Raw genomic sequence first — 24968 nt, 5'->3', positions numbered from 1 at the left:
CAAGGCTCCATCTTGGGGCCTCTTCTCTTTAACGTCTACATGCTACCACTGGCTCAGATCATGAAGAACAACAAAATAAGTTACCATAGCTATGCGGATGACACACACATTTACATAACAATTTCACCAGGAGACTATGCTCCAATTCAAACACTGAGTAAGTGCATTGAACAAATCAATGACTGGATGTGTCAGAACTTTCTCCAATTAAACAAAGATAAAACTGAGGTAATGGTTTTTGGAGCCAAGGCAGAACGTATAAAAGTTAGCGCTGAGCTTCAGTCTGCAATGTTCAAAACAACAGATAGAGCCAGAAATCTAGGTGTAGTCATGGACTCTGACCTGAGTTTCAACAGTCACATTAAAACAGTTACTAAATCAGCCTACTATCACCTAAAGAATATATCTAGGATTAAAAGACTAATGTCACAGCAGGATTTGGAAAAACTTGTCCATGCTTTTATCTTCAGTAGACTCGACTACTGTAATGGTGTCTTCACAGGTCTCACTAAAAAATCTATTAGGAAGCTGCAGCTAATTCAGAACGCTGCTGCTCGAGTCCTCACTAACACTAAGAAAGTGGATCACATCACTCCAGTTCTGAAGTCTTTACACTGGCTTCCTGTGTGTCAAAGAATAGATTTCAAAATACTGCTGCGGGTTTATAAAGCTTTGAATGGTTAGGCCCAAAATAACATTTCTGACCTCCTGCTAAATTATGAACCATCCAGATCTCTCAGGTCTTCAGGGACTGGTCAGCTTTCTGTCCCCAGAGGTCAGAACTAAACATGGAGAAGCAGCGTTCAGTTATTATGCTCCAAATATCTGGAACAAACTCCCAGAAACCTGCAGGTCCGCTGCAACTCTGACTACTTTTAAATCCAGCAAGAAGACTTTTCTTTTTGTCGCTGCTTTTAATTGAACTATTCACATCTTAAACTGCACTGTAACTTTATCCATGTATTTTTTCTTTTAATGTTTATTTGATTAGCTTTTCTTTTTAATGACTGATTTTAAATGCCATTTTCTTAATGTCTTTCATTTTTTGTAAAGCACTTTGAATTGCCTTGTGTTGAAAAGTGCTATATAAATAAACTTGCCGTGTGTGTGTGTGTGTGTGTGTGTGTGTGTGTGTGTGTGTGTGTGTGTTGTGTGTGTGTGTGTGTGTTGGTGTGCTCGTGTGTGTGTGTGTGTGTGTGTGTGTGTGTGTGTGTGTGTGTGTGGTGTGTGTGTGTGTGTGTGTGTGTGTGTGGTGTGTGTGTGTACAGATGTTTTCTCTCTGTTTAAAGTGAAAGAATTAGAGATGAATAAGAAATCATAAATAAGAGGCACCTACTTTCCAAGTTTCTTCGATGACAGGAGCTGGGCACAGTAGGAATGTTGTCTTGTACACTAGCCGCTTTTCCGCTAGGAGGAAATACAACATTTCAATACATAAATAAGCACTCCTCAGTCTGTGTATTATAGTGAACTAAACATAATCATTAGACATGTGCTTTTAGAGGTGAAAGAGCTACACTTTGATCTCTGTATATGTGCTTCAAAAGACAGACACATATATTTCTGAATGAATGTTGACAAAGCTGATATTTTATTTGAATTTGACCATTTTCCCTCATGAAACTAGAAGAATGATGAGGTTTCTTCCTCTGAGGATCCACTTAAGAGCTAAAACTAATGGTTATTTTCATATTTGATTAATCTGCCAATTCTTTATTGATTATGTCATTAAGTCTGAGGTGTCTAAAATGTCAGGAAATAGGAAAAACAAGTAGATTTGCTTTTCTCAAAGTCCAACATGATGTCTTTAAATGTGTTTTATCTAAAACCCAAGTTTAATTAGGTTATAAAACTGAAACAAGCAGCACATCTCCTTATTAGAGAGGCTGGAAATAAAATGTTCTGACATTTTTGCAAGAAGAAAAAGGCTTAACTGATTATTCAAATAGTAGGAACAGTTTTTTTGTTCATAATCTAATCTAAGTAACCCATTCACTGTATTTTTTATCAATTTTTTAGGATTCACATTGTAAAAATACAGTGTTTTGAGGGTGCTATTCTGATCTGACAACGTTTGCCTACGAGAAATACAATGAATACAGTGAATAAAAGACTGAAAATGACCCAAACCGAGGCTGATCTGAGACATATTAGACAGTTACAAGCCCAGTGTGTGTGTGTGTGTGTGTGTGTGTGTGTGTGTGTGTGTGTGTGTGTGTGTGTGTGTGTGTGTGTGTGTGTGTGTGTGTGTGTGTGTGTGTGTGTGTACTCACTGACTGTGACGGTGTCGTTGATTTTGAAGCTGCAGAGCACCTGGTTGATGTTCCTGGCGTGGAGGAATCCGTTCCCTCTCACCACCACTTGGAAAGACTCTGGAGACACAGGCCAACACATTGATCGTTTTTATACTCTTAGGCAAACAACATTACATTTTATACAGCATGTGTTCAACTCAGCAGAGGTGGGAAGTAGTGGAGTACAAATACTTCGTTACTGTACTTAAGTACATGTTTCTGGTATCAGTACTTTACTCCACTACTTGTTTTTCTGACGACTTTTTACTTTGACTTCTTACATGTTGAACTCAAATACCTGTACTTTCTACTTCTCACATGTTGAACACAAATACCTGTACTTTCTACTTCTTACATGTTGAACACAAATACCTGTACTTTCTACTTCTTACATGTTGAACACAAATACCTGTACTTTCTACTTCTTACATGTTGAACCCAAATACCTGTACTTTCTACTTCTTACATGTTGAACCCAAATACCTGTACTTTCTACTTCTTACATGTTGAACCCAAATACCTGTACTTTCTACTTCTTACATGTTGAACCCAAATACCTGTACTTTCTACTTCTTACATGTTGAACTCAAATACCTGTACTTTCTACTTCTTACATGTTGAACTCAAATACCTGTACTTTCTACTTCTTACATGTTGAACTCAAATACCTGTACTTTCTACTTCTTACATGTTGAACTCAAATACCTGTACTTTCTACTTCTTACATGTTGAACCCAAATACCTGTACTTTCTACTTCTTACATGTTGAACCCAAATACCTGTACTTTCTACTTCTTACATGTTGAACTCCAAATACCTGTACTTTCTACTTCTTACATGTTGAACTCAAATACCTGTACTTTCTACTTCTTACATGTTGAACTCAAATACCTGTACTTTCTACTTCTTACATGTTGAACCCAAATACCTGTACTTTCTACTTCTTACATGTTGAACACAAATACCTGTACTTTCTACTTCTTACATGTTGAACACAAATACCTGTACTTTCTACTTCTTACATGTTGAACTCAAATACCTGTACTTTCTACTTCTTATATTTTGAACCCAAATATCTGTACTTTCTACTTCTTACATGTTGAACACAAATACCTGTACTTTCTACTTCTTACATGTTGAACACAAATACCTGTACTTTCTACTTCTTACATGTTGAACCCAAATACCTGTACTTTCTACTTCTCACATGTTGAACTCAAATACCTGTACTTTCTACTTCTTACATGTTGAACTCAAATACCTGTACTTTCTACTTCTTACATGTTGAACTCAAATACCTGTACTTTCTACTTCTTACATGTTGAACCCAAATACCTGTACTTTCTACTTCTTACATGTTGAACTCAAATACCTGTACTTTCTACTTCTCTCATTTTCCAAACAGCTGGTTCCTTTAGTCTGAATGTGTGTTTGATGCGTGATCATTATTCTTTAGAGTCATTGCGTGCCTATTGATTTGAACACGATCCGTGTATCCATCATTTCCTGGTCTTCTCTAAAGAAGAGGGACCAATGGAAACGTTGTCATGTTGCCGTTGTTCAGCATGGAAACATTCATTAGCTAACAATGACATTATTGTTCTATTAATATAAAGGGAGGTCAGGTACTCTTTAAAACAGCTGCTAGCTATGGGTACTTTTTACTGAAGTACACTTCAAAGCCTCTTTACTTTGACTTGAGTAAAGAAGTTTAGTCAGTACTTCTACTTTTACCAGAGTATTTTTAAACACGAGTATCTGTACTTCTCCTTGAGTAAAGGATGTGTGATGTACTTTTGCCATCTCTCCAACTCTAGCATTGTTAGAAGTGCAGTATCCAAACTCTGAATGGCTTTCTCTTTTAGGTTTGGGTTACATAACATGTAACTGTGTCACCAAAACAAAACAGCTTAAAACAAGATATCTAAATAGCTAAAGTTAACCATATTAGTGCAAATGGCAGAAAGTAAATGACAGAGCTACAAAATGCAGGAGCGAAGCAATGTGGTTTTCTTAGTAAATAACTTTAATATTCTTGGAGAACATTCAATATCACCACTGCCTCTCTCTCAGGGTTAATCCTTTTAATGAGACCCTTTAATATTTTCCCACTGCCAATCATTTCCTGTAAGTGACCTGGACGCCCATATAAGGACGTGTCTGGGATTGTCATTACGGACGTGAGAAAAAGAGAGACACACACACAGATCAAGAAATGATGGAAGGATGGCACTAGTGTGTGTGAGCGTGTGTGTGAGCGTGTGTGCGTGTGTGTGTGTGTGTTTCCCCACCTCCTGCACACACGCTGGAGGGGCTCGGCCGCCAAAATCTCAATGCAGGATTTCTTGATGATCTGGAGGAATAATTGAGGAGAAAGTTATTTTCTACAATGAAACTCTTTAGTACAACTTAACAAATTAGACTTGGTCATCAACAGTACAATAAAAAAAATTCTAAGGCTTTCCGTTTCATGTTTTATTGTGTGTCCCACTTTGTAAAACTTGCAATGCTTGTTTTGAACACACAAAAACATTAGAGGGAAATATAAAATGTAGATTTTCCATCTGATTTTATGACACAAGTTATTTCCTACATATCAGTTCATTTGAATAAACAACATGGCTCCAAGCTTTTCTTAGTTCCTTTATGAAAATGTCTATTAAATAGTGTTATATTCTTTGATATTTCATTTACATTTGAGTTTATAGCACTTACGCATGTGTGGTGCCGTGTTAGGAACAGTAACTAAATGTGGTAGGGCTTATGCTTTATATAGTATATATTATTTTATATTAGACTCAACGAGAATCTGGTGAAAATATTGTCTTATTTCATGAGAAACACATGTTGCAGTCGGCTTACTTTGCTCTGTAGATATGTGTTTCAGTGTATACAAAGACTTCCAGTTCAAAAGTAAGAACAACTACTTTTGATTATAACTGTGTCCGTTTACTATAAATCAGTATTTCTGCTTTTAAACTCTTACACTATGCAAAACAACGAGGTGCCTGATGAAGAACAAAGTGCTCTGTGTACTCAAACTTAAGTCAGTTTTCACCGAGGGACTCATAAAAGATAATTGTCCAAACGCAGGACAGACTCATGGATAAATACACGGACGTGGACCGAAGCTACAGGAAGTCTCTCCGGCACAAAGAAGAGTTTATTTACCGAATCGATGACTCCTCGGAGAGCGTGGAAGCCGCCCATCACAGGAAACACGTGCTCGATGGTGTCCGCAATGGTGGCCAGCTTCAGAGGGAGAGGTGAGGAAAGAGAGGTAAGTAACCACATTAGGTAGGAATCAATTGACTGAATAAGTTCATTGTACATGTGATGTTTCGGTGTTGTTATTTTCCTACGATACTGTTGTGATTGGCTGTGAATAAGAACATATGAATGATAGACTATCTATTTCTATTTATTTACTTTTTCGAGAAAGGGTCAGGTAACATAAGATTATTTTCTTCTCCATGCTCCTTTCGGTTACGGTGTGTTTATAGAGACATGTTTGTAAATAATTGTTATACATTAAGTTGTGCTACCATGAACATGTGTTAATGGAAACACGGCTAATGTCTTCCACCTGTGAATACTGGAAGTGAAATCCTATCTTAACACGCTATCATTTCATTTTCATGGAACAAATAAAAATGAAATGAAAGTGTGTTAAGACAGGATTTCACTTCCAGTATTCACAGGTGGTTGATATGTTTCCATTAACACATGTTATGCATATTTTGAAGTAACATTAAATTAGAACTACTTCCTCCGTTGTGCAAAGACGACTCTACGCTCACTTGAGATGTTTTTGCTTCTTTAACAAAATGCTCAGAATTGGTTACGGAAACAACTTTGCTGAATCAGTTGTGACGTAGCAATCTTTAAACTAAAGTGACAGTTTTTAAAAGTATTTGTTATGTTATTTAAAAAGTTATTTAACATTGGAGTGAGTCAAGAGGCTTTTTTTTATCCGTCGTCCCTGGACAGATCTTTCAAAGTAACCAAACGAGTTGTTGGTGTATTCCCAGATATATATATATATATATATATATATATATATATATATATATATATATTTATTATCTTTGTCTTAGGACAGCATGAAATATTGCCAATACTAGCTGACATAAAGGAACAATTAACATTTTCCCAATTAAAACTAAATCCTGAAGATCTCTTGTTTTTTTCCCAGTTCAAAACCTCCACTTCTTCTTCTACTCTTTTATTGTGGGCAGATTACAGCCATGCATATAGTGAAGCATATACTACCAACTTCTAACAAAACGATTGTAGGCTGCCTGGTTTCTTAGCTCCAAAGTACAAAGTAGTTCATGGAAATACACCGATTTGCTATTTTTTATTCCCGATCGTTTGTAAAATGATCCAGAAAACCAACAGCTACAATTTGACATTTCCTAACAAGCAAAAATTGGCCCAAAATGTACAAGTGTGACACAATTTCATATATAATAAACAGGAAAATCACAATGAAGAACTGCACCCACACTTTGTAAAACCAGGAATGACCACACATTATCTACAATCATTTACAATCAATCAAATGCATCTTGTATAAACTTTAGTGAGACCACGTCTGGTTACTGAAGGTTGACCGGGCCTCATATCCTCTCAAATATCTTTAACTTCCAGGACACTGAATCATCCTTTCCTCATCATGTTGAAATGTTGAAGCTAATTGTTGAGTATTATTCAAGTTACAGACATTTCTCCACTCCAACTTTGTGTGTTGGCATCCTGAGAGGAAGCTCAAGGTTAGAACAAAATATCTCTTGGATTGGTTTTCAGGAAACTTTAAATTATGGGTTAGACAGATTGCACAGGGGCCACTGAAGACACGACATAACAACATTTCCACACGTCTGGATTCCTGAGCACTTGTATGGTATTGTCTTGATAGATAGATAGATAGATAGATAGATGGATGGATGAATGGATAGATAGATGGATAGATGGATGGATGGATGGATGGATAGATGGATAGATAGATGGATGGATGGATAGATGGATGGATGGATGGATAGATAGATGGATAGATGGACGGATGGACGGATGGACGGATGGATGGATAGATGGATAGATAGATAGATGGATAGATAGATGGATAGATAGATGGATAGATAGATGGATAGATAGATAGACGGATGGACGGAGGGAGGATGGATAGATGGATAGATAGATAGATAGAGAGATAAGTACTTTATTGACCCCAATTTGGGAAATTTTTGCTTTATTTTAAACCTTAACTTTTAGGAGATATAAGTGTATAAGTGGCGTCACACATTACATTTATTGGCATTACCTGAGTCTCATTGAAGTCCTTCACACCGACACAGTACACAATCGCTCCAAGAGACCTGGCTCTTTCTGCCTGTTGAGAAACACAAGCAATAAACTGAATTAGTTCCAGAAAACTGGCATTTATACGCTTTTAAATCTTTATTTTTCAGGAGCTGCAGGTCTGGCTTTGATACCTCTTGCTGCGCGGTGATGAGCTGATGTTCCTGCAGCTCTCCGTCTGTCAGAGCAATAATCACACTGGCCGTGCCTGGGAAAAGCATAAAAACATGCTTTAACCTCAACATAATGCACAATTTAGCTTAAAGAAAGTATTGAAAGAACTATTTTGTTGCATACCAAAGTTCTCTTGGGTTATCTGCTCGTTTGCCTTTAAAGAAGAAGACATTTTCATACAAAGGTTACACATTTAAACTAGTTCATTGGCCAGTTTGAATGCAAGATTCTCTGTGTAAAATGACACAACAAGACATTAAGACAAAGCTCACCCTCTGCAGGCCAAGGTTCATGAATGTGTCTCCACCAGGTCTCTCTTTTTCCAGATTGTTCAGACCCTTTTTGATTTCCACTCTGCACACAAGAAAACACAAGAGTTGGTTTCAATCAGAAACCATTCAAGCTGCTCAAGAAGTTTTTGTGAAGACACAATTGTATTATTATTATCTGCATTTGTATTATGATACTTGTCAAGAGTGTAGTTACAGTATGTACTTTATGTCTCCATCCTTAAAAAGGGTTCCTACATTTTAAGGAAAGTTAGATTTAAGACCTTTTTATTGTCACTCGGAATGAAATTGAAGACTATTTTCCGCTCTTTTGACATTAATTGAAGAAATCGAAAAGAACATTTTATACATGTCAAACTTTTACAAAGCACTTCAGAAAAAATGATGAATTAAATCCTAAATCATAAGTTCTTAGACTTTTGAAAGATGGTTTAAGACATTTGAATACCAGATAAGGCTTTATTTTTAGATGAATGAATTCAATACCTCTGCTTTGCAACAGCTTCCACCTGATTCTGTTAACTTAACAGCACTAAAGCAAGATGAAGACTATTCTGCTGGAAGTGTACACACAGTTTGGACGATATTACTTCTCACATAATAACATTTATCTTTGTGGAACAACACTATTACGGGGGCCAACTTTCTGCTTCATGTCAGTTCGGAGAGCATCTGCTTTCACTCTGGTTTTAACAGAGAGTTTACTTTACAGCTGATTGTTCCTCTTGTGTAAGAGCAATTTGCGCAAGAATAATAACATTTATTCATAACACAAATTACCACAACACATTTCAGTGATGATTAATATACCTGTTTTCAGTCAGTTTCATGATGGTTGAGGCTCTGGAGGAGAATGTAATGAAGGACATCCTCAGCATGGGACTGGAACAGAAGAACAATTATCACACGTCAACAGCCCACTTTGTGCATGAGAAAGTCCCAGCAGATCTAATTATTGACGATGATACATGCTAGACCAAATGCAACAGAATTGAACGGCTGGTAGGTGATTTCTCTCATTCCACAATGTTGTAATATCATTTCTACATCTGTTATTAATCAGAAACATTGAGTTACAGGAATCATGCGAAAGCGACTCAATGTTTTCCTTTGAAAAAAAACTGATTTAAAGTTGGGTTCCGTTAAAACAATACATATCTCATTGTGGACTTTACTGCCTCTGAGCTCACTCCAACATGTGTACGAATTGCTTGTTGAATGCATCACAACAAACAAAGACAGAAGAGTCGCAACATGTCTTTTTGTGTTGTGCCGGTTTCTGTGCGTGACTAAAAGTATTCACAAACTCTCTGCACCCTCAGATGTGGACAAAAGTTGGTATTATTGTTTAACGGTGAAAATGGAAGGCATTACATGAATGTAAACAAGTCTTTTTGGAAATGTGTTGCAGTGTTTGTGAGAGAAAGTAAATGAATGCAGATTTTTTGGAGTTGCAAAAAGTGTTGGGTCTATAGTGTTTCTGCAACACAGAGCTCCAGGTGTTGTTGTGGCCTTTGAGTGGCACGGACAAAACAAAACCACCCTCGAGCTGAAAGACATCTGCAGAAATGTTGGTATTCTATTTCTCAATCTTGAATTGTTTTGAAATATCCCTAAAATGTAGCCATGAGAGGAGAAAATCTAGTATCTCTAATTGCTGATTGTGGTACAGGATAATTGAAATATATTGTCAGAGTCAAAAGGGACAGCTACATATCTATCTATCTATCTATCTATCTATCTATCTATCTATCTATCTATCTATCTATCTATCTATCTATCTATCTATCTATCTATCTATCTATCCATTTCAAGACCCATTTCAAGACGTGTACAATGATCCAACAGTGCTTCCTATTGTTCAATCCCTATTATATGTCAAATCTGAGTCACATTTAGGGGAAACGATGTAAGTTGACACACTTAAGGCTTTGTCCATTGAAAGCATGCAGTCCTCTAAAGGCTGTGAAACTAAAGCTGCTCACATACACCTTCCTGCCTGTAGTCTCTGCAGCTGACACACAACACACACACACACACACACACACACACACACACACACACACACACACACACACACACACACACACACACACACACACACACACACACACCCACACACACACACACACACACACACACACACACACACACAGTTAAACATCAGCCTGCATGCTACAGTAAGTGACTTAGCATATGGCCAACTGTAGCTGTCACACACACACACACACACACACACACACACACACACACACACACACACACACACACACACACACACACACACACACACACACACACACACACACAGTTAAACATCAGCCTGCATGCTACAGTAAGTGACTTAGCATATGGCCGACTGTACTGTAGCTGTAGGGACATATATTTATTTTATTCCGCCGGGCTAACTGCTGCGTAAAGTGTGTGTTTCTCTTTAGTGATATACATCTCAGAGCTACAGGAAGCCGAGCACAGAGGGGCTTTTAAGTGTTGAGAGACTTTTGGATGTCCTTTAAAATGCTAAATTATACATTTCACGTACGTAAATCCACAGTGTTTCGGTCATATTTGATGGCTTCAGTGTAATAACATCAATGGGATAATGAAGAGTATCTTACCTTTTGAATTTCTCAGCTAACATCTCCACAAAGTAGTAGATTTCCTCCCAGTGATTCTTCACACTCCCAGACCTAAGAAAAAATTACATAATTATGAGTTCAACTGTCATAAGTGCACATGAATTGGTTAAAACCCTATGGTTAAAACACAACAAATAGAACAATAATAGGCAAAAAATACCCTTTCAGTGGCTCAATGCTAACCAAAATAAAGCTAGCATAAGAGCTAAGAAGCTAATGCACCTTTAGTCTAAGTTAGCAGGGAGCTTAAATTACTAGCATTTGTATATGTTATTTCTTTGTGTGTATTAGATCAAAAACAATTTGTTCAGCTAGAGTTTAAATCCAATTGTCAAGCCTTAAGCTGTCTATCAGACACACACTGACCTCCATATGGTAGAGCAGTCAAACAAGAAAAATACAGCATTGTTAGCCAAAAACGACAGGGGGTAAAGACATTAGCCCCACAGCAAGAACAAGCTGTATTTTGTAACACAACGTTACAGTGACTTTCTGCTGCAACTATTTCTAAAACAAGTAATGTTTTGTTTATTTAATAGAAGAAATATAACGTGAAGGCTAGAAGGCTATTTAGCTCGTGATAGCCACAGATAACTAGCTTGTACATGCTCCCACTGTCACTAAAACTTTGAGGGAAATTTAAGCCAACTTTTCATAAAGAATATTGAACATCCCATTTGTGTCACATACAGGGTAATCCCTATGTTCCCAGGTTCCTTTGCGTTTAAACTAACATTTGAAGAGATCGTTAAAGGCAGGTCAAATAGAAAAACAATACAACAATATCAGTTTCGAATGCAGTTTAAAATCTGTCCCCAAATGTAAAGCAGTAGGGTTCAAGGAGTAAAACATCAGTAGGCTATAAGATGTAGGCTGATTGAAACACTTGACTTCATGAAACATAAAATGCTGAAAAAATAAAACCCTTTTGGTGGGGCCCAGTCTCTTAACTTTGTGTCAAATCATTAATTATTATGTATGTATTTCAACAAGGACTATGCATACAAATACATTAATCTCAGAAAAGAGAAGAGATGAATTATGGCAGATTTGAGCTCATATAGCTCATTTCCAAATGCATTGATTTCTTCACAAACAACACTGGGGCAGTGAGCCAAATCCATTAACCTGATTAGCCTCTACTACACATAAGGGGCCTGTTGAGATAAAAGAGGCAGGTGGCGTGGTCTGGTGTGTAATTTAGCACCCTCCTGTATCCTGAATGAGGCCCTGAAGGCTGGGGGAAAAGGTCCTAGTTTCCCCAGGGACACCTCCATAAAACTGGACGAAAAGAACTCCTTATGTAGCTACCTTCATTTCTTCTTAGCAGACTGTTTATGTAAGGCAATTTTATTAAGTGTGAGCGTTAAGGGGGAGACGGCTTCCGGCATGATGTGACCAGTCAGCAGGTCATCTGTTAGCTAACGAGTTTAACGGAGAGATGACACATGGGAAATGAGCTAATTGACTGTGGTAAAGCTAGAGGCCTGTTTAGAGGATGATGCTTAATTACAATAAAGTCCCAAGATGACTGAATGTTATTCTAGGTGTGGACTAACTGATGTTACAGCATTATACTGTACTGGAACTGGCCTGCTTTTACTCTAAAGAGGACAGAAGGTCAACACCCATCACAGGGATTAGCTCAAATTCAATTTATTGGAGTTTCCATTGACATGTCGTCCACTCAAAGGGGTCGGAACAGGCTGGATAAGAATTTATTTCCCAGTCTTCTGAGGTGTTATGTTAATAAAATGGTCAATCTTAGCATGGTATTAAGGTTATTGAATACTGGTAAGGCAAGGCAAGGCAAGTTTATTTATATAGCACCTTTCAGCACACGGCAATTCAAAGTGTCAATGGTGTCAATTTCTAAGCCTTTGGTGTTGTTCATGTTGGACCTTCATCCAATCTTCAAGTGCTCTGTCATCCAATGTTTAATTATGGATTGCATTTGTCTTTGCTAGTTTACTGCATGTTCAAACATATTGACAAACTTGTTGGTTGATGGGTACATCATGGCTACACTTCTCACTACTTGTTGGTGGACCACAGGGTTTGAAAACAAATCTCAAAAACCATTCTAGTATTTTAAACTGCATGTACCGCAATGGTAAGAAAGAATGCCTTGCTTACCATATTTGATTGTACTAAAAACGGTAGGCTAGGTTGAAATTGAAGGGAATTAACTAGCTTATTGCTGCATTTCATCCCCAGCTCACTGAGTCCACTAAGGAGTCTCTACTTCTGTAAAATCCAAACATATGCATGTGATTTTTTTGGGGGGTTTTTACCTCATTGTTGACTGCAAAAAATGGTCAGTTTGAAACATCGTGTAATGGGAACCAGACTAAACACTGACTTGTTATCTTAGCTTACCTTTTTGGTTGTATCAGTTCCCAGCACTTACAGAAAATATAACTATTCGAGAATCATGTCTAGACATAATAAACAAAATGAAGTATTTCTAACTTATCCGCTTCACTTGCCTTGGGTCAATGAGAAAACATTTGTTCAGTAAATTAGCCATTTTCCGTTCAATGTATTTTGATCATTGGGTTATTGGAGGATACAGGAACAACCAGAACCAAAGTCAGGAGTTTCCTTGGAAATCAGAAACTGCTTCGTGGCCAAAACTTTAAATGGAAACTCATTTTTACTAATGTGATTTGCCTTTCAATTGCGATTCTTGGAGGTTATACCCTATGGTGTTTTTGTGTTATTTCTGGGCAGCGGAGGGGTAATTATTTGGCCGGGCTTTTGGGGGTAGACACAGCCTGGGAATACCAGGGACTTTCCCATCATGCCTAAGTCATTCAAGGCTATTTATCCTGCCAAACAGGACCTTGAATGATCCGTGTGGTATACTGGATAATGTTAGAAGAATACTGAGTGTTGTAATCTTCTTTTTCACTTTAAAGAACCAACAACTTTTCTCAGGCTCATTTAAATATACAAGAGGTTGATAGAGTTGTTGACGATCAATTACTTTGCAGATGTCGAAACTATTGGCATTTCAAACCTAAAACAAACACTCTGCAGCTACAAACATTTCAGTAACAGTAGCTGAAATGAGAGCCAGCTCATAGTCAATCTTCATCGTCTTAAAATCCAACAAAAGCAAACAAATGGATTGCTCAGTGGCTAAAAGGAAAGCCGCTTTCTGAGTAAAAAACACCAAGAAACTGTCAAAGCTAGAGGTTTAGGTTTGGGTTCATTAGGGCCACCCAAGCTGGCAACATCTAGACCAGGGGTCTCAAATCCGGCCCGCGACTTCATTTTATGTGGCCCCGCAAGAGCTTGCAAAGAATATAATACGTTTATTATACGGTTACATGCCACTTTACAGAAGCAGGTTGCCCATAAACTACATGTCCCACAATGCATCTTGTTTTGTGACATGCGCACTGAAGAGACATGCAATTATTTGCCCTGGACTTCTGCTTTCAGACCTAGTTAATTACTAAGTTATTATCCAATCCGATAATAATCCAATTCAGAGGCAATAATGTAATATAATACATTATTGTATATATATACATATATATATTATATATTTGTGGCCCGCGATGAAATTGAGTTTGACACCCCTGATCTAGACTATTGCTCCAAATATAATAAAAGCATAGAAAATAACATATTCTTGTTTTGTAGGTTTCGGTGATTTCCCTCGTCTTGTTGAAAAGATACAAATGCGGGTTATCTAAACATCCTACCAAAACATTTTCTCACTTGATGTGATTCCCCCACTTAAAGCTGAGTGAGCAAAGCAAGAGGACAAGACCTTACAAGCTCAACAAATCCTCCAAAAATATAAAAGTTCAAGGAGGAGGAGATGTTTGGCTTGGATGTTTAATAAAATGTGCCGCGCAAACAGAAATAGTTGCACAAGGATTGCAAACACACACACAGCCGCTGACCTGAAGAAACGTCAGGGGCCAATTTCTTATGTAAAGTGTTCCATTACTAGTATTTACTTAACACCAAGGTGAATTTGAGGACTCCCACCTTTGGTTTTCAGCTGCTTATCTTTGTTTCTGTACCACAATGTGTCTTGTTTGCATTGGAACGGCTCAATTGTCTGAGGTGGCTCAAGTCGTGGGACCGAGGCCTAGCTTGCAGTTTCACTCACCTGTGCAAACAGTGTTGGGAAAGGAAGTGGGCCATTTCGTTCTATGAATCTTGATGAAACTATTAAATGTGGTGTCTCTCCTCCTTCTCAATCCTTTGATCTAATTTTAATGTTCTGAGTTCAGTGGTTTGGGGTTTGGGCTCAGAAAATCAAAGGTTTCGAGATGTGAGGGCCGTCGCAAATGACTGACAAAGCCCCAATAGAAGTTTGACGTTATGTCATGGCAAATCATCAAAAGCCGAGCGACAGTGTTTTCTTGATCGGACAGATTTTGGGAACAAGATGAAGAGCATGTGTCTGGCTGTGTGCCATCTAAAGGGGCTGAGAGAAAGAGACACAAAGGAAAAGGAAAGGAAGGGAAGGGAAGAGCAAAGGGAAGATGAAGAGCTTCACCAGCCAGATTACAGTAAAACTCAACGACTGGGAGTGAGATACTGTGAGACATCTGTTGGCTCTAGTGTCAAATGTTTCTGCCAAAGGAAACATGATTTGATGAAACTGTAAGTCCAACTTTCTTCCCGGCCTGCTTCCACCAACACATGCTTCCATACAAAACAGCATGAAGCACTGACACCAACGCACTATCAAAGGAAGGTTTGAACATCTGATGATGTAGTTGTGTTTTGGTCAGGAGGATTATTAAACAACTACCTGTCCAAATGGTAAATGGACTGTACTTATATAGCGCTTTATCCAGTCTTTAAGACCCCTCAAAGCGCTATACATACTACATGTCATTCACCCATTCATACAGAGCAGTGTACCTTACTCTAGGACCTAACATTCACACACATTCACACACCGTTGGCCATCGGGAGCAACTCAGGGTTAAGTATCTTGCCCAAGGATACATCGACATGTTGACTGCATGGGCTGGGATCGAACCCACAACCTTCTGGTTGAAAGACGACCACACTCCCTCGCAGCCACAGTCACCCAAAAGTCATGAAACTTGGTGGAAGTGTTAAGCATTGGCAAAGGAAGAACCCATAACATTTTGAGCAAATCCGAATCACGACTAGGCCAATACTCAAATTATGTGTATTTTAGCTACATCGGATATAGGGGTTTTGGCCTTGAGTTGCCATCTCGTTTCTTTAACTTAACTGCAAGTCCAATTGTTGATAAATGTTGCATTTTTATCCACCTTTTCCATGTTTTCTAACTACTGCTACATCTATAATAAAGGGCAACAAATGCCCTCCATTGACTCAGTTGAGGTTGTGTTTCCATGTTTGTGTTAATGTCAATGAAACCACTGCTCAATGGTGGTTGGTCAATGATGTATCCTAATTCCATAAAGTAATAAACCAAACAAGATGTCAAACCGTCCACACTCTGTGGTAAAATGGTTTCATTATTAAGGCATTAAGGCTCCCAGAGGGGTGTACTTGAGGTTGGGTTTGCCTAATTGAAAACCATTCAGCTGTGATGTTGCATATGTCTTAATCAACTCAGACACCCACAGCGTGTTTCCCAAATGAGCATCTTGCTCCAATGTAAGCTAGGTTTGGACAAAATTATACATAGTTTCAATGCTACATCAGTTCATGTAACATCCGGGGCAGTTTGTGTTGTCAGCACAAAGGGAGGTCATACGCATCATTACTGTTCAACGGTGCATAACCAGAGGAGATAGACATTTTCTAAATGTGTCCCACGGGGCTGGAAAGACCTGAAGAACAAAAATATCCTCATCAGTCATTGTTGATAATGCCTTTTTCTGCTGAATGGCTGATTTCACAATGTCTGGGTCTGCAGAAAATGAATCAGACGGTGTGTGTGGGTGTGTGTCTTTGTGTGTGTCTTTGTGTGTGTCTTTCTTTGTGTGTGTATGTCTTTGTGTGTGTGTGTCTTGATCTTTTTAAAGTACAGGCGATTACAAAAAGACACAGTGAACGCCAAGCCTGAATAAATGTTTGTCACACTATTAATACATTAATACAGTTGACTTGAAGACTGCATTGCATGTACTTTATGGAAATAATACAAACTCGATGTTTACTTTAGTTGAATACAAAAGTAAGCCACTTTTTAAGAGTCTGCTTAATAGTTTTAAACATGATAAGCAGTCCACGGTACAGCCAAGCCTTATATTTAATATGTCTTAGAGGTACCTTATGAGAATACGCTGACGTTCAGGGAGTTGTTAACAATGCCTTTATTTCTGTAACTCTATCTGAACTGCACAGCTGTTTAATTTCAAACTTTATATATCAACCTAGTCCTATTGTAACTACCCAGCAAGCACTTCTCTGAAATGGCATGACGGCATGTGGGAAAATGTTTAATCGGTCTGAAGTCTCAGTGGCTCTAAGCTCCGTTCTCACGGTTTAAAGTGTCGGAGAAGGAAAAATGTAATACAAAAAAAAAAGTCCCAACTCCACTAAAGATTATGTCTACCATTCCAGCTGGGCCTAGCCACACCACCCCGTCCTGCAGCCAATGATGCTGCTGCAATTTAACTGACTGGGCACAAGGATTTGTTTGTTTAAAACCACTAACCTACTTTTACAGCTTTTGCCAAAGTCAAAGTCTTTACTGCCTGAGCTAATGCTGCACATCTATTCCAAAACCAGGAGAAATTGTTTGGAATAATTGGATAAATAGCTGCTGGAAAGGCATGTGAGATGTGTGCAAAAGATTTCTGACTTATGGGAAATGGCAGCCCTTTATATCATATTTTAGTTCATTGAAAGTATACCCCCTGACTAAGGCTATTTGTCCCCCTCTAGTTATTCTATTTGCTCTTTATCATGTGACATGTATCAGGATGTGTGAGCGATACAATGCTGTGACCGATTGTCCAGTTCCTGTGAGGAAGGGGGGATTCTGTTTGTTTTATTATATGTAACAAAAGAAGTGCAGAACCCAAAACCAGGAAATGTGAAACATGGTTGTATTGTCTGTTAAATCTGCACTCCTTAATAAAGAAATAAAAACATTTTAAAAAAGACCAGACCTTTTAAAATGTTCTTTGTCATGCACTTTTTCAGTCGCGAGTCAGAGTCCTGTGTCAGATATTATCAAAGGAGATAGGTGGCATTCACTCCTTTAACCCACTGAGACCCACATAGGACATTTCCGTTTTTGTATATTCTTGTGTTTTGCCTTATAAATTGTCATTTCTTTACAGTATAATCAAGTTTTACACATCCCAGAAATCAGCACAACCTCAGCTAATGATATATGTCACTCATTAGAGACTTATATACACTATAATAGGGGATATTTACCCATTTAAAAAAAACGGAGCTTGAATTTTTTACTTATTTCATTAAAACCTATTGTTTTGCTTTAGTCCCTACGGTCTTCAGACAGCAAATTATTACATTACAGACGCTTTTATCCAAAGCGACTTACATACTCAATACTGTGGGCAGTCCCCTGAAGTGTCTCAGGGAAACAACGACATGCTGACTGCAGTGGTGTTTGAACCTGTGACCCCCTGATCCCAACACCAAGGCTCTATCCACTGCGCCACACGCCTCCCCCAATATAATTTAACAAGACATTACTTGGCGAAGAGAAAGCACGATGCGAAAGACAAAATGACAAAACACAGAGCTCGTGTCATTCCAAAGCTAGAACGTATTCCTCCCCGAGGACAAATCTAAAAATATTTATGGACTGCAGCTGCAGTTTGGTTTTTCCGCTGACTTGTCAGGATTCAGGCAGCATGACTTAACGCCAATATGTTACGCTAATGCTAACTGACTACAACACAACAACAAGCCTGCCAGAAAAATACTGAATGATTATTAAAAGCAGGACTAGTGTTGTGAACCAAAGAAAGGCAACTTGTATGGATGGAATGGGAGTCTGATCAAAACTGAAAAGACATGACTGAAAAGAGCCTGTTTGGAAGGAAATGACACTAAATTAAAGTGCAGAGAACAACTTGTTTAATATACTACATGTGTCTGTTTGAATGCCGGTTGATAATCAAATCCTACAACTCCTACAAGACTGATTGGTTCACAGTACTTTCACCTTCCTTGGAGTCGGCCTTGATAGTAATAATGTGCAAGAACTGCTTCTGATTTGTACCCAATTATCAGCCTAAATCCACATAAACAAGATTGTTAAATGCCGTTTTCATCCAGAGGTAAACGATAACATTTGGCCCAAAGGCGCATTCCTATATCTCCCATATTAACACACTCATAAACCATTCCTCTGCCTCTGTGTTCCCTATAAAACACCAAGCTGAGACCCACCCACTCCGAATCAGCAGATTTACACCCTGTTAGTTAATTTGCAGAAATATAGGGAATAAAGGAATGCACACATGATCACAGTGACTATATGAAAGCAGGGGCGGACTGGGACTAAAAATCAGCCCGGGCATCTCGACCGGCCCGCTTCAGTACCACTAGTACAATGTCAACGGGGGGGGGGTGGTTCTGACTTACCACTTCGGTACCGGCCGATCGGCATTCGTCATGAACGTCCCGATGGCCAGTCCGCCACTGTTTGAAGGCTATAGTTTCATTTATCTAAATTTACCAGCATGCAAATCTCAGAGAAAACCATCTAATAGAGCATCTCAAAGTCCTCAAGTTTTGCAATGCAGAAATATAGGGAATAAAGGAATGCAACACATGATCACAGTGACTATATGAAGGCAGGGGCGGACTGGGACTAAAAATCAGCCCGGGCATCTCGACCGGCCCGCTTCAGTACCGCTAGTAAATTATAAACGGGGGGCGCTAGGTGCTAGTGACTTATCCGACCGTCCCACTTCACACATCCACATGAGAATCTTAGAGAAAACCATCTAATAGAGCATCTCAAAGTCCTCAAGTTTTGCAACATCATGCCTTTGGAGTTTTAGGTGGGAGACTTCCATCAGCTGTTAGATTATACTATGTTTTTTTTTAGCAGCATGGCTATACAGACTGCCATCTCTCGGTCAGTCGATCGGTCGTTCTACTGCTTTGGACCAAGTGTCTCATCGAAGTAAAAGTCGAAGAATAGGGCCATTGTATGGGAATTGCTATTACATTACAGATGTTAATGGTTTCCATACAATGAATCCAGAATAACTTTATGACCACATACTTGCAAAACCTATGACATTCCCATCAACATCCATTGTATTTTGTGCTTAATGCTAACTAGCTAATGTTAACAGACTAAACAAAAATGTTTGACATGTTAACGTTGTGGTGTTAAACATCAGCATGTTAGCATTCTTGCAGTGTTAGCATGCTGTTAGCATTTACATGGATTAAACATTGATGTGTTAAGAGAATAGACTACTTTTTTATGATGTACGTTTATTGGAAAAAGTATTTTTAAGCCAGTTGGCCTCACATGATGGACAAAAGTTGTACATTGGCTTCAAAGTTCAACAATGTGCAGCCTTACAGAGCCACTAGCTGTAGATTTTAAGCTTCTGTGTGACATTATTTAGATTTTGTTAGAGTAGTGGAGAAATCATTGAAAGGGTGTTGTACGTCTCACTACCATGAACCACAACACACATTATTAAATGCAAGTGGCAGGGAGTTGTTTGGAACATGTTTTTTCAATCAACAGCATCGTTACCTCCATTAGTGAGGTTACTGTGTGTTATTCAGTTTTGAGTTGTTGATTTCTTTGTGTGTTTGCCACCAAGGTGACAGGAAATGAACAGGCCCGGAATAGTGAAGCATATAGGCCAAGGAAGAACTCACAAAATGTTGGCTCGGATATGAATCACAAGGCGAAAACAAGCATTATTTTTGTATTATGTGCCATTTCACTCTGTTATTCCACCTATCTGATATGTGTGAACAGACACTATTCCATTTACCCCAACATGTGTATTCTTATAGCTTTAATTAATGCCTGTGTATTAACGTTGCAGTCTAACACCAGCTGGGGCCAACCTCGTAGTCTTGTTGTTTTGCTGCCCCTAACCCTTTAATAATAATAATAATAATAGTAGCTTCGATTTCTATAGCGCCTTTCAGGGGACCCAAGGTCGCTTCACAAGTAATTTGACGCCTCGTGGGTATTGTAAAGCTGCAGGATAGCATATACTGTATCTACAGGTCACTTAGCAGATGAGGATAATGCATTACATTACATGTCATTTGTTAGACGCTTTTATCCAAAGCGACTTACATACATTCAGTACTGTGGGCAATCCCCACAGGAGCAATTTGGGGTGAAGTGTCTCAGGGACACAACGAAATGCTGACTGCAGTGGGATTTGAACTTGCTATCTCCTGATTCGAAGTCCAGCACGCTATCCACTGAGCCACAGCCTCCCATGCGTCTTGCTTAAACCAACATTTTCCAAACCTAGGCCCAGATGTTCTGACTGGCACTAGCTGCCTCCTCTACCCTTCAGACTGCAGCTCTGCCCTTCAGTGCAGATGCTGTTGCGTGACATCATCTGCCCAAGAATGCAATAAATGTCTTTAGAGTCAATTTTATTAGCCGTCGCAGCAGTCTCTCCTAATTACTGTCAAATCCTCTCACTATCCTCACGAAAAATCTGGAATGAATGAATGAACAACATCAGGAACATGGTAAACATTAGACCTGCTAAACACTAGCACGTTGGTTTCGTTAGCTTAAGTGCAGCCTCTTAGATCTGCCAGTGTGGCTTTAAACTCTTAGTCATATTCATTTATAACCATTACAGTATGGTTAAGGCTTAACTATTCAGCTTGCCTCATAAAAGAAACACAACTGCCTGCATGGGTGCTAAACATCTATGATTTACTTTGTACTGAACCCAATCGTCCAGTATTGGTTCCTGAGAGATGTGGCTAACACTACAGCTGCTATTACTGATTTAAACCACTTCAACCAGTGATACATAGAAGACAAATGGCATCCTCTGTTGCCAAAGTATAACAACACACAGTATGCTCTCTGCTTAACCAATTGCTCAATCTATTATGCTGTGTTACTCACTGTAAATGAACTTCCTTCCTGTCCTGTTTACAATTAATTGAAATAATAATTGTAACAGCCTTTGGGGATTTACAAAATGAGCAACACAGTAGTCTAGATGTCCAAACATAGTCCGTTATGATTTACAATGATAAAGGAAGTGCTATTAGGGTGTAAATAACCTCTATCCTACGCTGCATAATGAAACCCCTTTTAACCCACTTGACTCCTTCCATATAAACCAGGAGTTCAGACTCAGACCATGTCTCATAAAACCTACTCATGCCTGAAGGATGTTGTTGAGGGGGGCTTGAGGTAGGTGTCTAATGAGCTTCCTCTTATTTGAAGTCCATAACTGATGTCTAAACCTTGTTATTCACCCCCTGAGTGGGCAGTAAAGCATGCAGACCAGCTAACAATAGCATCTGATGTGGTAAAAATTATTAGTTACACCATGTGTCAGTGTTTACCACGGGGCCAAATGAAGCACTCCACATCTGGGGAGCAGTTTTGTGTCCACTTCTAAACTGTCACTGTGCACTGATTCCCACTGGGAGTCATCGATGTGTCAGGTGCAGTGACCCAGTGGATGTTTTACAGTCACAACAAGTGATGCTTAACTTCAAGACACTTCCCTTTTCTCTGTAATATGTCCTCAGACAAAATCCCCTCCTAAAAATACTTAAGAAGGTGGGTGCGTGCAGGATTATGTTCTCCAAATTAGGACCAGATTTCTATAAATGTTACTGCTTCCTGTCCTTTTTTGTTCCCCTCCCCATTCCTGGTAATGCTTAGTAAATGTAAAGGGGAAGGACACGAGCTGATTCTGCAATATCCTTTCAATCCAAAATATTACACCATAGTATGTAGAATATAGAGTTGTAATTCAGTGTAGGAACACACATAATTGGAGAACCCTTTGTCCGAAAAAAGTGGGCCACTTTTAAAATGTAGAATTAAGTGCATACAGTTGCTGTTTAATGTGAAATAAGCCCATCTTTTATTGCATACACAGTGTTGGGGTCTAAAATGAATACAGGATTAGGGTTTAATGAAGGACAGTGACTTTTATTATCTAGATCTTGGGGGCAATGTCTTTTTTGGGGATATTGTGAAATTTGAGAGACACATTTTCCCTTTGCACACCTTCCCTTTTTCTCATTGTTTGCAAAAGTTATTAGGCCCAGTGATTTAACATGAGGATGATTCACAACTATAACAATAAGGTTTAGATCTTTTATCTGTGAGTTGTATCCAACATTAACGTGCAGTGTGCAATAGAGGATAACTCCTGTATTCCATATGTGCCATAAAGCGTACTGCCTTTGAATGTATGGCATCTTGTGCAGTAAAGGCATTGAAAGTAAGGCTGGGACTCTAGAAGTTTCCCCTGCTTTCTCTGACATTTTATTTCCCCCCCGGCTGAAGTCCAGCACTAAGATGTCACACAACCACAGCATTTTTCCTATGTGGGCGTACGGAGAGTGGAAATGAAAGAGTGAACGGTGAGCAAAGAGCAAGAAAGAAATGGGTTGGGAATAAAAATAGCTGCAGAGGTTTTTTTCATTTTCAGGGGAGAGTGACAGATGATTTGTAGAGAGACTGAGTGTGTTTTAACCTGCAGGGAAAGAGAGATATCACTCAAATCGTCACCCCTCTTTTTGCTTATTCAGCAAACTGTACTCTGGGAGTCAGCCTCCTTTCCAGCGTCATCACATGGCACACACACGCGCACGCACAGCTGGAGCTGCTGTGCTAATCAGCTACCTCCATAGCCCTGAACATTAGTTTTGAGTACTTCTCACACATATTAAAACGCTAAAAGTATGGTCTAATTCACCTCCTGCATGAAACAGACTTAGATAAAATAACTGCATTAAAAGAGACAGTAACACGAAAGGCATATGCAGATGTTAGCTGGTTTTTGGTGCTTTTATACTCAGATCTTGTACTTGAGTAAAAGTAGAAGTACTCAGATCTTGTACTTGAGTATAAGTAGAAGTACTTGTTATGCAGGTTGGTCCGTGTCAGAAAAATATGATATGTTTTATAATTATTGATCATTAAAGTGTTGTCAAAGCTGGTAAAGGTGCAGCTAGTTTGAATGACTTATATGTAGTGGAGTTACACCATTTACAATTGTGGTGGTATAGAAGTAGAAAGTAGAAGAAAATATAAATACTAGCATATCAAAATTGTGCTTAAGTACAGTACTTGAGTAGGTGTACTTAATTACTTTACACCACTGGCTCTTAACATTAGTTTTTTTTGTACTTCTTTACACATAATAAAAGCTAAAACGTTGGTATAGTAATACATCCTCTCCTGTTGGGAACATAAGCGTCATTATGTTCTTGTCCTCAATATGAGACAAACCTGCATAAAGTAAATGTACCGCTTTTAAAGAGACAGTAACACGAAAAAGAAATCCAGATGTTGGCTTGTTTTTGGTGCCAGCTTCCTGTACCTGGAAAAACCGCCTGTATTAACATGCCAATGATATTCCTATTTTGTCTCAATTAATATGAAACCTTTAAAAGCTGTTTCCACTTACTTATCAAGCACAAAGTACAGGTCGAAAGCTCCCTGACAGGAACTCTCCTCCTCCTCCTCCTCCTCCTGCTGCTCCGGCTCGGCTCGTGCACATGGATAAGAGAGCAAAAATAATCCGAATAAAACCAGAAAAAGACGCATTGTCAACAGAAACCTCGCCATAGTTGTTCCTCGGTGCAAAACAAGTTAATTCCTTTGTGGATAAAAAGAAAAAAACTAACTGTCGAGTGTTTTCTTACATCCCAGAGACAGTTATATAATTAAGAGATGCAACAAAGACAAAAGAAAAGGATGCATGCGATGCTTCCACGTCTCTATTGCTCAGTTTGCAATCATGGCAACCAGCGTCCCTTAAAAAAGCCACCCGGAGAGATGCTTTAACTCAATGGGAATTACTGAAAATGAGAAGTTACGGATATTTCTGAATCCACATGCATGAACAAAAGTTTACAAGATTCGCGAACACATCCAAACTCGTGCAAGGAGGGTTAATGATTCAATTTAGGTGAAATGGGTGGTGCGCACAAATCAAAAAGTATGAAAAATGTAATGTCAAAGCGGAAAAACTGGACTAAAAATGCCAAATGAAGCCGGGTAATGCGGAGCAGTGTTGGAACTGGGAGCGCGGGGA

The 24968-nt window shown here is 38.8% G+C and overlaps 1 pseudogene; it reads right to left on the bottom strand.

Moving 5' to 3' along the window:
• Positions 1 to 1336: 1336 nt before the first annotated feature.
• Positions 1337 to 24968, bottom strand: LOC117536319 (annotated as a pseudogene).

The sequence above is a fragment of the Gymnodraco acuticeps genome, unplaced genomic scaffold (assembly GCF_902827175.1).
Source record: "Gymnodraco acuticeps unplaced genomic scaffold, fGymAcu1.1, whole genome shotgun sequence".
In the NCBI taxonomy this organism is placed as follows: Eukaryota; Metazoa; Chordata; class Actinopteri; order Perciformes; family Bathydraconidae; genus Gymnodraco; species Gymnodraco acuticeps.
This window is presented reverse-complemented; position numbering and strand designations above follow the sequence as displayed.